The 14,091-nt window shown below is 34.3% G+C and overlaps 1 protein-coding gene across 26 annotated transcripts in view; it reads left to right on the top strand.

The window, feature by feature from the left end:
* Positions 1-14,091, top strand: part of RBFOX1 (RNA binding fox-1 homolog 1) — a 1,377,247-nt gene that overhangs the window by 1,346,179 nt on the left and 16,977 nt on the right. The window lies entirely within an intron of this gene.

Genomic DNA, 14,091 nt, shown 5'->3' with positions numbered 1-14,091 from the left:
ATATAGTTCAGTACAACTGCTTGTATCTTTTCTTCCCAATGTAATAATCATCTGCTGTCTTCTGACAATATTGAAGATTCCATATCTCCTTATACACTACTCTTATTTAGTGTTGATTTGAGCCCCTATTTAATTTAATTACACATGAAATATATTTACTGTTTATGTGTAAATAATGCCCAGAAAAATGACGTGAGGACCAGTGAGTATGTACTATTGAAGCAGTGACATATCATGGAAATACTACTCCATATTAATTTAAAAAAATTTAAAAAGCTCATATACACGATGAACGGCAGTGTTCCATATTTGACATGCTTCTTAAGTCAGGAGATGGAAAGAGGAAATCTTTAGATTGGAGACATGTTTTGGTAAATTAAAAATAAAGGTTAACAGAAAGATTTGGGACTCCAGAATCAATACACCAAGTCAATGGATAATGATCACTGTAAGAGAGTTCTATTGTGAAGAAATGCAATGGTATCCTTGTTTGTCACAGCTGGAAATATTGCTGGAAATAGGCAAAGAACAGATATATAGGGGAGAATCAGGTGGCAAGGAAATCTCATGAAACAAATCAATGCAAACCCCTAAGTATTTGTTCAGGATAAATCAGGTACTCCTAAAAACAATTTCACAATGGAGGAAGACCTTGCAGATTTCTCCAGTTGTTTCTTAGGACTGTAGAACAGAAACAACAAAACAAACAAAAAGGTACATTTTGGTTTATTTATGAAGCAATATAATCACTGAATATGACTTAAAAAAATTTAGATTTGGATTTCTATACAGTGCGATCTATCATCGTACTAAATTGCACTTAAAGATTTGAAGCTCTTTGCAGAAATGGATCCAAAAAAATCATGTTTAAATTTCTGATATTTAAAATATTTCTGATAAATTTTTCAATTCTTATAAATGATAAAAGGAGACCTACTGGTCTATATATGTTCTTCACCGTTCTGGAGCTTTGCCTGCCAAACTCTTTAAACTGAGAGTGTTTGGAAAACAAAATTGTAAGGATGTGCAAAAGATATTAAATCAGATGTTAACAAAATGTTTGTACAGCTTTTATTCAGCTTTCATGTAATATTTTTAAAAAAATAAATAAAAATATAGTGGTTAGATTTCTGTCCAAGTCTGAAGTAAGCGAAACTAGCAAAGTCATCAAGTTTTATATTTATGAGGTAGAAACAGTCAAAGCATGGCAGTGGGGCGTATTGTCATTTTGTCATTGCATGTTCACTTGATGTTGCTAGTATGTCTGTAATGCTGTATTGGATTTGACAGATCCATCACATAGCTCAGTGAATGGCTTGCTTGAATTAAGCCGATGGGCAGACTTATTCACATTGATTGGCTATTGGTTTTGTGTTTTATGATTTGATTATTGCATCTTCGATCGGAGTAAGAAAAATGTTCCTTTCTTGCATATTAACTTTGTCAGCAATATTTATGAAAGTGTATATGGTAGTTTAATAAAACAAAACCCCAATAATAGTAAACTAGCCTTGTCTGAAAGGCAGAGTCATTTTGCTTGTACTGCTTGCTAACCCTGTTATACTTAATAATGCTAATTATGTGTGTCTATATATGTATGAATGTGTATTCATATATATACACACATTCCCCATCCATCACCCACCCACAAACAGGCGCACACACACGCACATGCACACACACACACGTGTGCGCACGCACATATATACATACAGAGGTATTTTGCTCTGAGTGTAATTCCCTTTTTCTAACACAGTGTCAAATTTAAGTCTCACTACAAACAATGGGAAGATTCCCATTGACTTCTTTGTTGTCTGGATTAGATCCTTCATCACTGGAAGCTGACCTCTTTTTTTCACTAATCTTTTTTAAAAGCAAATAAGGCATAATCCAAAATATTTTGCACATAGTATAGTAGTATAAAATATATTCTTTTTATTTTTTTCACTATCAGTTTATGTTACATGTTCTGTGGTCATACATAGGTTTTTGTATGAATTTGGAGACAGGAAATTTTGTCATATGGAAGTTATGTATCTTCCAGATCTGAAATCTTACTCCCAGTAAAATCCTGATATTCTAATAGTTTACATTTTTAACGTGGAGTATTCATTTTTGTTAAAGTACTAGTGTCTACAGAGATACAATTTATTAAATTTTCCAGTTCTCTTTGGGCAAGTAGTTGAGAGTAATACTTGATATTTGTGGTCAGATTATCCTAAAATACAATAGGTACAGATTTGATTTAATTGGAAACATGCTCATTAAAGAATGAAAACTTAGAATGAAGAATAAAAATACACAAAATATAAAATGTGAGCTTCTGTAGATGGAGGTGATTTTTTTGTATATTGTAGACTTTAAGATCCTGTATTTTATGAATAAACAATGAAACCCACTGTAGTTTTACTCAAATTATTTTCTCTTATTGAGGATCTTACTAGTGATATGTAATAAAAATTAAGGTTTTGAGACCATATAAAATATAATAGCATCTTCAGTCAGAATTTAATTTTTCCATTAAATAATTTTATAGAAGGATAAATATTTTAAAATGTAGTACTTCATTCATTTCATGATTGTACTGTCTAAGATTTAGGAAAAAGAGCTTCTATACACAGTTTTAATTTTGAAACTAATCGGGTTGGAAGAGGAAAAAGAATAGGATATAGTGATAACTTTACTCTTCTACTCCCAGCTGGAACCTTCAAACCTTTTTGAATTTTGATATACAAGTTGAATCTTGAGAAATGGAGAAGTTTGGGGGACAAGATGATATATAAGCAAGAATCGTATAGCCCATATCCTAGGCTACGCAAAGTTTGAGAATGAGAAGGATCAGTTAGCATCTTGACCAGGTACAAAGGTGGTGTTTAGCTTCTGTAACAGCAATAATATAGATTATATTTAACACTTTTCTTCTTGAAATACTTAGGTTTGATGTGGTGATGTTTGATTGGTCTAGTTTTTTCTGGATAGCCTGTATGGTAGCTGAAGCTTGTTTATTCCCTAATATTGCAAATAAAAATCAAATCATTCAGTTTGCTGTTACAGAGACGTAATGGATTTGGGCATCTACCTATTAGGCTTGTATGTCTTTATGTCTGTATCTGATCTGTGGCAAACTAGAGGATCACTGGTATCATGTTAATATTTCATAATCCATATTCATCACTCAGATCACAGTTTGGGGAATGACTGGAGCATATGACTCATGTTATGGCCATAACAGTACCTTTTAGTGAAGGAATTAGAAAGTAAAAGTGGGTAACTACGAATAAAGAGAATGTAGTAGAAAAAATAATCAGAGTTTAAAATTCTATGAACAGGGAGTTTCACGTAGAGCAATTTGATAGGAATTTCCTGAAATAAAAGCGTATTGCATAGAGTGCTTTCTAATGATTGAAACGTGGTTCATTCTAATATATTGTAGATGTAACACTTTTTGGGGGAGACACAGCAAGTCATATTAATGTAGGAAAGCATGGCAAACAATTATATTTCCTAAAAATATAATCTCCTACCAAGTCTAGAAAGCTACTTTGTATACTTTATATATATTTTAATACATTCCTCTAACTTTGGTAGAATTAACATGTTTTCTGATACTTTGAAGGCTTGATTCACCTGTGTGTAATATCACTGTTCATATAATATCCATGTGACTATCAAAACTACTCCACTAGTTCAAAACTGAGGTAATACAGTAGTGAAAAAGCTTAGGGTTCCTGGCCCACAATGATGGTAAACACCGATTATGAAACTTTTATCATATCAGAACTTGTATTCTTCATACCCTGCTTCTACTTCTCTTTACTATAATTTACATTCTCCTTCACTGGAATATGAAGGGCTATTTTAAGAATCCCCATAGACAAGGAAAGGCTTGGCTTTTACTGTAATATCTGGTTTGACATCCATGCTGGAAATCATTGAGAGAGAAGGTAGAGGAACACTAAAGTCTAGATTTCCATATCTGGCTTCCTAAAGTGCTCCAAGTTTAAAGATGTTGAGTACTTTTGCTGCCAGTTTCTTCTTGAACATAGTGGGAGCTGTTAAATGTTTATCATTAAAAAAAAAAAAAAAATCAGTGCACCTATTCCGACATTTACATATCAACTTCAGTATCCTTGTTTTCTTTTTGTTTAATACATCTAGCCTACATCAGGTTATATAGCATGAGTTTTAACGTAGGGCTTTCTTACTTTAAAATAAAAGTTCATAGTAAATAACTGTGATTATGAATATATTCTTCTGATGCATTTTCATGCATGCTTTTCCTCTAAAAAGCAGAAAAGAAAGGATTGGTTAACATTTTAAAGTAGGAATTATCTCATTAATAGTTCATACAGGCTTCTTCACTCTTAGAGGATATTGAAAGGAAGTGTGACTTTAAAATTTTTAAGTGTGTTGTATTCAGCAGACTGGATAAATATGGAGTTAGGGAGTTACTGAAATATTGATTCCTACTCCAACAGACCAAAACTGTTACAGTCTACTGGGTCAATGCCTGTGACATGATAGACCATAACAGTTCCTTTGGACATGTCAGTGTCTAATTATACACTTTTTAGTTTTCAGATCATTGACTTGATAGACCACAAAGAGGCAGATTAGAACATACTCTAAGTATTGTCAACCTGAGTGCTTCCACTGTGAGTGCTTTAAAAGCAAGAAGGAATTAAGAGCGTTGTGAAAGAGTCAGGGAGAAGTTGAAGGCATGAGATGTTATTAATAAAATAGGGAATTAATTGGATATAGTCTGTATGGATTAGCCATGTAATTTGCAATGTTTTTTAGGCAAGCTGAGTAAGTATTAGAAGAACAAACTTAAAATGACTGTGTAGATGAAATTAATCAAGAAAGAGGCAATTTACACTCTTGCATGTTTTCACTGTAGTGTTTCCCACCTCAAAGGCGTCTAAAGCATTTGATCAGGTATTTAAATAGAACTTTTTTTCACATACCTTTGGGCCTGTCAAGTTTCTAATACTTTAGGAACACACCTGTTGCAAAACAGCAGTTTGTAAGAATACTGCACAGCAGGAAGGGGAGTAGAAAGTTTGCCCATGTATCCTAAAGAACAACTTTGTTTGTGAAAACTGCTATAGGATGTTTCATATACAGGTAGAAAAAAGTAAGGTCTTCATTTAAACCAAACGTGTACCAGCCTCTAAACTTCATTTTATGTTTCTTGAATGCATTCTTAAATAATCCTGGCAAGGTTTTCATATATATGGTATTTTAGTTATAATATGAAAAAATGATGTTGTCAAGTAATTTGTAGTGTCATTCAAACCTTCCAATAATTTAAAGGGAAAGAATTGTTGTTATTCATAATTGCTAAAGAAGTTTATAATTATACCTCTGTATATCAGGAGACTTTATTGTGGATAAAATGGTGGTTACTAGTAAACCATAATAATCGTTATGAAATCAGAAACAAATATAAAGTATGTTTTAATGAGACATTGTTTTAAAGATGACATGATATACATAAAGAATAAATCCCCCAACTAAATAAATATATACTATGTATTTTACTGGATAAAATACTAATTCTTTACACAAGGCTGACTTCAAAATGCTGTACTGTTTGCCCTAAAGAGAGTGAAAAATATGTCAAAAATATAGTAATAAATGAAATTTTCAAATATAAATGATAAAACTTCAAAAATAGCCTTAATTTAGCAGTCGTGGATCATACTGACGTCAGTTTACGTTGCTGACACCAAGCACTTCTGAAGTAAAGTTACTTGATTACTTCTTCAAGGATTTAGTTTTAGTGTGTAGATTGTGTTAATCACAGTAAAAGGCAAATAATCTTAGAGCAGTTATGCCACTGAGATCACTATGAATTCAACTATGATTTATGTGGTGCTCAGAATTCCGCGTATTTGTTTTAGGTTTCGTTTTAAAATGTTAAGATCCACTTAAAAATCATCTGTGTTCCTCTTGCAGATAAATATGCATATTTATACTACGTATATTGTATTATTAATAATAAATACATTTATATTACATATAATACATTATGAATCATTCATACATAGAAAAATTCCACTGATACAGCAGGTAATATGAATTAGAACTAAACGTATATGTATAGCTCTGATTTAAAAAATAAATAAATCAGGAAATAAAATGTGTAGAGTTAAAATGTAGGTGAAAGGGCTACAGATTTTTCCACTGGTTGTGATGTAAGACATTGTCCACATTCTGGCAATATATTAAACCAAACATATTTTTTGCAACAACTATACTAAGTTGCACAACAACTATACTAAGTTCCAAAGTATAGCACCAATTTGCCAGAAATTTTCTTTATACAGTCTTTGAGAGGTAATGGGAGGAGAAAGGGGGAGTTCGTATACAAGACATTGCCATGGAAAAATTCTACCTACACTGTATGCAGTACGGTCACCTTGTCATTTCCCTAACATGCTCTACAGCATTAATATTAGGCTGTGCTAAAAGGAGTCTCTCTCTTGCAGCATTTGAATGGGTTAGCTAGTTAGTTCAATAGAAGGCCTAAAAAAGATGCCTGTCCTAAAAAAGATGCTGGGGAAAGCCTGACATAAGAATACAAATTATAAGAAAGCATCTCCTGTTGACCATTTTTCTCTTTAGTTTGTTTTGTTTTGTTTTTTTGTTTGTTTGTTTTGTTTTGTTTTTCTCTGACTAAATGGAATAATACAGACATATCACCGGTCTTGGGAACGCGCATTTCCATTAGTGTCCAGAAGAGTTAGGGATTTTTTTCCTTTTCCCTTTTTTTTTTGGCAGAAGTGCTTTTTGGTATTAGAATGAATTTTTCCTGTTCAAGAAGTTGTGTGACTGGTGGCAGGATAAAATTTAATGAGAGAGATTTCTTAACTTTTCTGTCTCCTGCTGTCTTTGGCAGTCTGAATTATGTTAGAGACATCTTGTCATTGGCTAAATCACACTGTAATGTCCTGTATTGAGCACAAAGATGACACAAATAAAAAGCAATGCAGAGGTGACTAACGTGGCAGTCAAATTAAGGGCTTGGTTAAGCCACCCAGACACAGGGATCTAGTGCCATTTGAGACACTCCAGGTCACGCGAGACAGCCAGGCAGGCAGAGGTGACACTGGACCTTCTGGAGTGGCAGCTGAGTCCAGGCAGATGGACGAGATGCCTTGGCTCGGGCAATCAAGATGAGCTTTGGTGTTTTCTGTGAGGTAGTATTTACAGAAGTAGCTACAGCTACATTAATTTCTTTTGATGCAGGGTTTTACCCCATACGCTTCTAGGGCTTGCCTCAAAATTTCAGAAAGGAGCATTTAATGAAGTGATCAGGAATGATGGAGGTGGGAGATGCATTATCTTTTGACAATGAAAGCAGAATACCTAAGTGAAAGCAAAATAGCTGCATCTTCCTCTTTGTCTTGGCATCAGTATTAGTAGTTAGGCTGACAAGCAATTCTGCAGAAAAAAAACACCTGACATAGAAGAAATTATCTAAAAGTAAAATATACTTTCCTAATGCACATCAGGTCAAACAAGTTACTGTTAGTGTTGCTGAAGCTTGATACCACATGAATTACTATTTATAGTTTTATTCTTACTTTATTTAATATATCTTATAGGTATGGCTGTAAAGTTGTTTAGTGGTCTTTCTGTTGTGATTCAAATGCTATGAGTACGATAATGTACTTTGATCTTACAGTAATGGGAATATAAAGCATGATAACAGCAAAGTCAACCTTCTTCTTATAGTTAGTATACTACTGTTAAAAAGTTTAAATTCTTTGATAGCCTTGATATTTAAATTTAGGACACCAGAAGGAGGGAGTTGGGGAGGACTTCATAAAATTATTTTAGAGGGAACCTCAGAAACTTTGTCCATACAGGAATATTACAGAAACCTGAAGCAGCCAGCCGTCAGCTGTGTTATATTTCACAGTGAAAAGGCCCACAACATTAGAGTCCTAACAAGACCAATGAAGCCTTAAAGTTTAGAGCATGAAGGAAAAAATAAAGTATCTTTAATGATATAGCGGGAAAATGTATAGATGTACCACATGTAACACTTCTGGGAAAAATCATTGCTACACTGTATAATTAGCACCAGATCCTTGGGGAATACAATTTGGAATAGCTCCAGTGAAGTCAGTGCTTTCAGTTAAACTGCATCAATTTTACCAGCTGAGGTTCTGATCCATGAAATCTAAATACTGTCTGTATTTGTAAATCCCATGGTGGTCTTACCAGAAAAAGTCAACTGATTACATATAGTTTAAATCTTCCCACTGTAACTTCTGTTCAGTATTGTGTTTGCTTTCATCTTAATTTCCTATGTTCTGGGGCTCTGCACTGTTTTCAGCAGTTGCTGTATTTTGGGGGGGGGGGGGGGGGCGCACCTCTGTGTTAAGCAAAATTATTTCTGTCTAGTTTTGTGAAGTTAGTAAGCAAAGTCCAAGAATTCTGGCGTATGAAACATAATCACTGTGCGTTAGTGGATTATAATTTCCTTTACATTTCAAATTTCCTAGAGCTAGTGTGATTATTTTTAGGGAACTCCTGATTTCTTAAAATCCCACTTGACCTCTATTATGGCTTCTATTTTATGGAAGCTCTGTGTTGCAAAGAGGAGGGACTAAAAACTTCTGGGAGTGCTGGGCGAAATTATATGTGTGTCAAAATTTTGTTCTTAATCATGAGCTGTGTAAAATATAAACAGTGTTGAAAAGTCTGACAGTCACCCAGCCTTTTAGGGAGAAGACAGGACACAGAGAACACTTAGTAATTTGTCCCATGTGCCCTACAAGCACAGGTTCTTACACCCACAATGACCCACGTGTATAAACTTCCCAGACCCAGCTGTGAGTACTTTTGTACATATGAAGAATAGCAGGGCCAATGGCTGTAAGAGGGAAAATGTGGTAATAGGTTGATGCTTTTTTAGGAATATGCAGTAGTGCAGACAGACGAGCACGTCCTTTCCCGGGGTGGGACAACTATAAGGAAACTTTTAGGGGGAGCACTCAGTGTAACAGTCTATCCTGAAATTAGGTTGGAATTTTTCTTCGTGATGGTTAGATCCCTCAAGTCATAAAAAAGACCATCTGAGACCCATTCTCTGCATCTCTTCCTATTTTCCACTTCCAGGTTCTGAATCTTCCAACTAATAGTAAAGTAGCCAAATCACGTATGGGTCAGGCCAGATCAGTGGTTACATCTGCACTGTACACCCAATCTCTGTTACAAGATTCTGCTCTTTCTGAACTCCATTCTACTTTAAGTTGCCACCAAGCTTTAAAATAAAGTCTATTTAGATATAGAAAATGTGATAAAAGTTGTACATATTTATGTGTGAGTTATCAGAGTTTCAGTATTTAAGAAAACTTTCGCTCTGTTTTCTCAGTGAGGAGAAACTCCCAACTTTCCACATGTGAAGGAGCCTAAAGTTCAGTATTGTATCAAAGATGGCATAAACCGGAATTTCTCTCTCTGTTCTGGTATCTATTTGATATTCCAGTAGCTGAGATCATTGGTGTTAGTGTTTATGAGGTTGAGAAACATTAAGGGAATTTTGGAAAAGTTTGAAGGAAAGTCATAAATGTTCATCAATACTCTAACTTAATTATTCCTGACAAAGCTTGTAAAATACATGTACGCTAAAAAGCTAATCAATCTCATTGGAATCTCAAACTTGAAACTAACTCTCAGAATATGTAGATTAAAAGCAATTCAATAAGAGAGTCAAGACTATTTAAACATGCTTACAGAAACGTTTTCTGTAGAAATAAAAGCTAAAAATACTACATAGCAGTTACAAATTGTTATCACGTTTCTACTAAATTTCACATATGTAACCTTCCTAAGCTTAAATTCAGTGTTGATATGCATGTAGCTTCTGTATTAGGTCAGTATGCTTTAGAATGAACGTATGGAATTTTTTTCTGTACTACTTCAGCACAGTTAAGGCGACTTGCAAGAAGCAAGACTATAAAAGACAGCTCTTCTTGAAAAATGGGTAGATGCAACAGTTTGGTAAGGGAAAGTACTGACAAAATATATTTATGAAATATCTTAGGCCTCTTAATTAACTTATGGTAGTATAAACATGCTGAAGAAATTAGGCTATGGTATTTAAAAATAAATAAATAAATAAATAAATTGGACAGTCCAGAAGGCCTAATTTCTGTGAGTACATAATGTTTACTGAAGTCAGTTGTAATTAGTAATATTTTTCACTAAATAGTGTATATAATGAAAAACCTTAGGACAGTTTCACTTAAATCCCTGTTCTTCATTTGCTTAAATATTTTGATTTAATACTTTATTATCTAAGTCTTTCAATTCAGTGGCCTGTTTTAATTTAGAACAGGGTACTTTTAGTCAGGTGATAAAGTTGCACCTGAAAATATTTTGTTATGCTCTTTGAAGTTTGATGCTGCAGAGTATATGGGTTTGATTCTGACAACTGGACTTTTCCTGCCCACCTCATGCCATCACGAAAACTTTCAAACAATATTCGGTTTTATAGTGCAAGCCCTGTCCCTGTCCAAATACAAATTATTAGTTTAATAATGACTGAAAGTCATTCCTGAGGACATAAGCCCTAATGTTGCTAATCAAGGATCTTGTAATATAAAGTCTCCTGTAATAAAAAGTGCAGTACAGAAAGATACATGTATAAGATCATGGTTTTGGTTTGGGTTTTTTTTGTTTTTGTTTTTTTTTTTAAAGCTACCCTGTGAAAAAGGTGCCAAGATGGAAATGCTGACAGAGGGTAGTGAAAAGACCCTTTCCTAAAGGTCTTCTCCATTCTACCACAGATTGCATCTTTCTTGGACAGTTTAGCAAGAAACAAAAATTCACATGTGGGGTTTCTTCACATAAGTAGTTCTGTATATTAAACAGCCATAGTGAAGATAAGGCTTGGACTCTAGTGATTATAGATTTAAAAAAAAAAAAAAATCCAGTTTTATGCTAAAGTATGGCCTGTTTTCACCAAACTAACAGCATCAAGGTGAGAGAAAGCAAGCACCTCATGTATTGGATATGCAAAAGACTTGCTGGGTAGAAATAGCAGGTGCTAAAACTGATAGGGAGGTTTATGTCAGATCTGGGGCCTTCGAGGAATATATTCGTTAGGAGTCTGCCAAAGGGTCTATGGGGAACGGAGCAGAGGAAATGAGAAAGTACTTGAACCTTTTGAAAACTGGGGTAATGCAGGTTCAATAACTACCCCAAAGTCAGAAAGAGCATCTAAATCACTTAATATTGCTTCTGTTGTCCTCCCCTTCTGTTTCTCTCTGAATTCAGGAAATACATCAAATGATTAAACATTATTTTTTTCCAACTTTAAAAACATCTTTATTACCGTACTGGTAAAAATCTGTGGTAGTTTTCTATTTACTAAACGAAATAAGAAATTGATATACAGGCTTGAGACAAGTAATAGTATGCAGAAGTGTTTGCCCTTGGAAAATAGCTGCTCAGATGGAACACAGCCATTTTGAGTCCCAGAAGTACATTTTCATGACCCTTACTGTCTGGGTTTCCATCAGAGAGCTCAGGCTGCCAAAGGGTGTCACTCCAGCACTTAAAAGGATTGCACTTAGCCCAGGCTGTGAATATCTGGCAAGTTGAATATATCCAACTATACATTCAAATCAATGTATTTGGCATGTTACTCTTCCAATTTGTTTTTCTGTTTATCTCCCTTACAACCAGTAACAACTTCTAACATTTTATTTAAAGAAAAGAGAAAAATTCTCTGGATTTTAAATGTCTGTTCTTTTACATCAGAAGTATAAAAACAATGAGCAGTAAAAATTTTGTTCTATACTTTCACTGTTAATATACAAATTAATTTATGGAAGCAATTCTGTATCTTAATAATTGAACAGGGCTTACTGTATAATTAAGTTGGGTCCACTTACATTTCTTGTACCTTTCCGAATCAATAAAAAGTGTAGCAGTGATGAGGAATATTAAAACAACCTAAAATGCATCATGAATTTTCACCATACCTTACTTATGAGTTTTTTAAGCCTTGTACACTTGATACAGTCAGTGCATAAAATTGGTCTCTAAAGAGAACAACCCTACGTTTGCAAGGGACAGAGTTAGGTTAGCTGCCCTTTTCCAGGTCTGCTTTTCATGTACTTTAAGACAAATAGTGTATGATGCACCACAGTGTCAGCTTAACTCAGAAGGACTCCTTTTGCAAACTATGGGGTTATCCACACTAAGGAATAATACTTGCTTTGGACATCAGGTGTGATATATGTGTATAGTGACACCTCTGATTATCAGTTCTCCCTCTAGGTCTACAATAGTATAGAATTTAACTGAATAAAAACCTGCCATCATAAAAAACATTAAAGCCACCAAAGTACTAAACAATTTCTTATAACTGTTACAAATAACACCTAATTAGTCATAAAAAATGGAACTGGCTTATTGAACTCCAGCATCTAGTCTTACTTTTCATTCCCACAGTTGCTATGCTGACCAATATGTAACGTTCTCCTTACTTTTAAAATTGATTTATGGAGTCATGAAATGAATTTTACAAAAGCAAAATACAGGGAAAATAGTCTCTTCCTATGTAAATTGAAGCAGTATAACAAGGAATATTTATGGTAGATGTTTTTTAAATAGTTATCACTTTGGGTTAAATTTTTACAAATTAATTTTCTACCAATAATCACTAAAGAGTTGGTAATAAAAAGTAAGATTTCAGAACAGTTTCAATAACATCTGTCATTCCAAAAGACAAACAGCAGTTAGTGTTCTGGGGTCTTTCTGTAAGTAACTAAACCTGCATACTATTCTTACAGATAATTCTGTACTTTGGCATCTGAAGATAGAGTATCTGTGGCTCAATGTTCCATAACAACAAATGTTCTGAATAGATATAAAGAAAAGGAGTTTCTCAGCTAGGCACTTTAGAGGCAGTTTTTAAGAAAAAGTGATCTTTTCATTTAGATGAGAGGGCAGTTTAATAACTGCATAGAAATGAATCAGAAGCATTTTCTGTAAAACAGTAGCTGGGAAGTCTGCATTGCTACTGGCTGAATCGCTTTTAGGCAAACATCTAACTGTTTCTATATAATTATCACAAGAGGTGATAATAAAAGAGGCGATAATAAAAGAGGCGATAGCAGTAAATACAGTGACAAATTATATTACCTATCAAATACAGAGTAGCTCTGTACTTATAATGTTAAATTTATCCCCCTTCATTTTTTTTAAATTCGCCTCTTTAGCATTACATGCAAGGTAGATCTCACTAGCTTGTGAAATTGCTGCAGATGACAAAATAAAGAGCAAAACTACCAATCTGCACATCCAACTGAAAATGAAAGAATACACAGTTTGATCACTAAGTTAATGCATACGAAAAGGCAGGTGTTAGTATCTCTGAGATAGGGCAGAGGCAATGATCAGATACTACTTTTGATCTTAATCAATCCTGTCCCTATAGTACGGATTACAGGTTCCTTGTTCTGTTTTTTTCCAAAAATGTGAAATTCTAAGTAACAAGGTTCACAGATTTCTAAACGAGCATTTCAAATCTCTTTAAAACATTGGAGGTGAAGTAATAGATTTTGTTCTCTTAGGGCTTAACTCTTCAAGGTTCTGTTACCCCTAAGAGATGTTTGCTCCTGAACTGAACAGTGTTCAGTAGGATCTTCAGAGTACTTAATGCTTGACAGAGCTTTTGTCATCATGCAGAACTAAGTTGTCCAGGTAGTCCTTAGTACGAGCTAGAACTAGTTCCTCCTAGCTCCTCTTTGGTAGACTCTTGCATTAAACCTGTGCAAAACATACAAACTCAGTTCTTCACCATGTCTAGCAGTGCAGGCTGGAGGAGCTACGTGCAATCTGGAGTAAAACAGCACCCAAGTGTTAAAACTTCACCCAGGTTCTTTATTAATCCTGCACAACAGAAAAAGAATTCAAGGAAGCTGTGTATATGCATATAAGGAATCCTTTGATGTTAATCCTTAAACATAGTTTCCACTAACCCAAATCCTGTTTGCTTTGACTTTGGAAAGGACAAATCAGGATTGGTGCTGTAATGAAGTTTTCTGCATTTTGAAATAT

The sequence above is a fragment of the Harpia harpyja genome, chromosome 21 (assembly GCF_026419915.1).
Source record: "Harpia harpyja isolate bHarHar1 chromosome 21, bHarHar1 primary haplotype, whole genome shotgun sequence".
NCBI lineage: Eukaryota > Metazoa > Chordata > Aves > Accipitriformes > Accipitridae > Harpia > Harpia harpyja.
The sequence above is the reverse complement of the archived record's forward strand: the minus strand, read 5'-3'. Positions and strand labels throughout refer to the sequence as shown.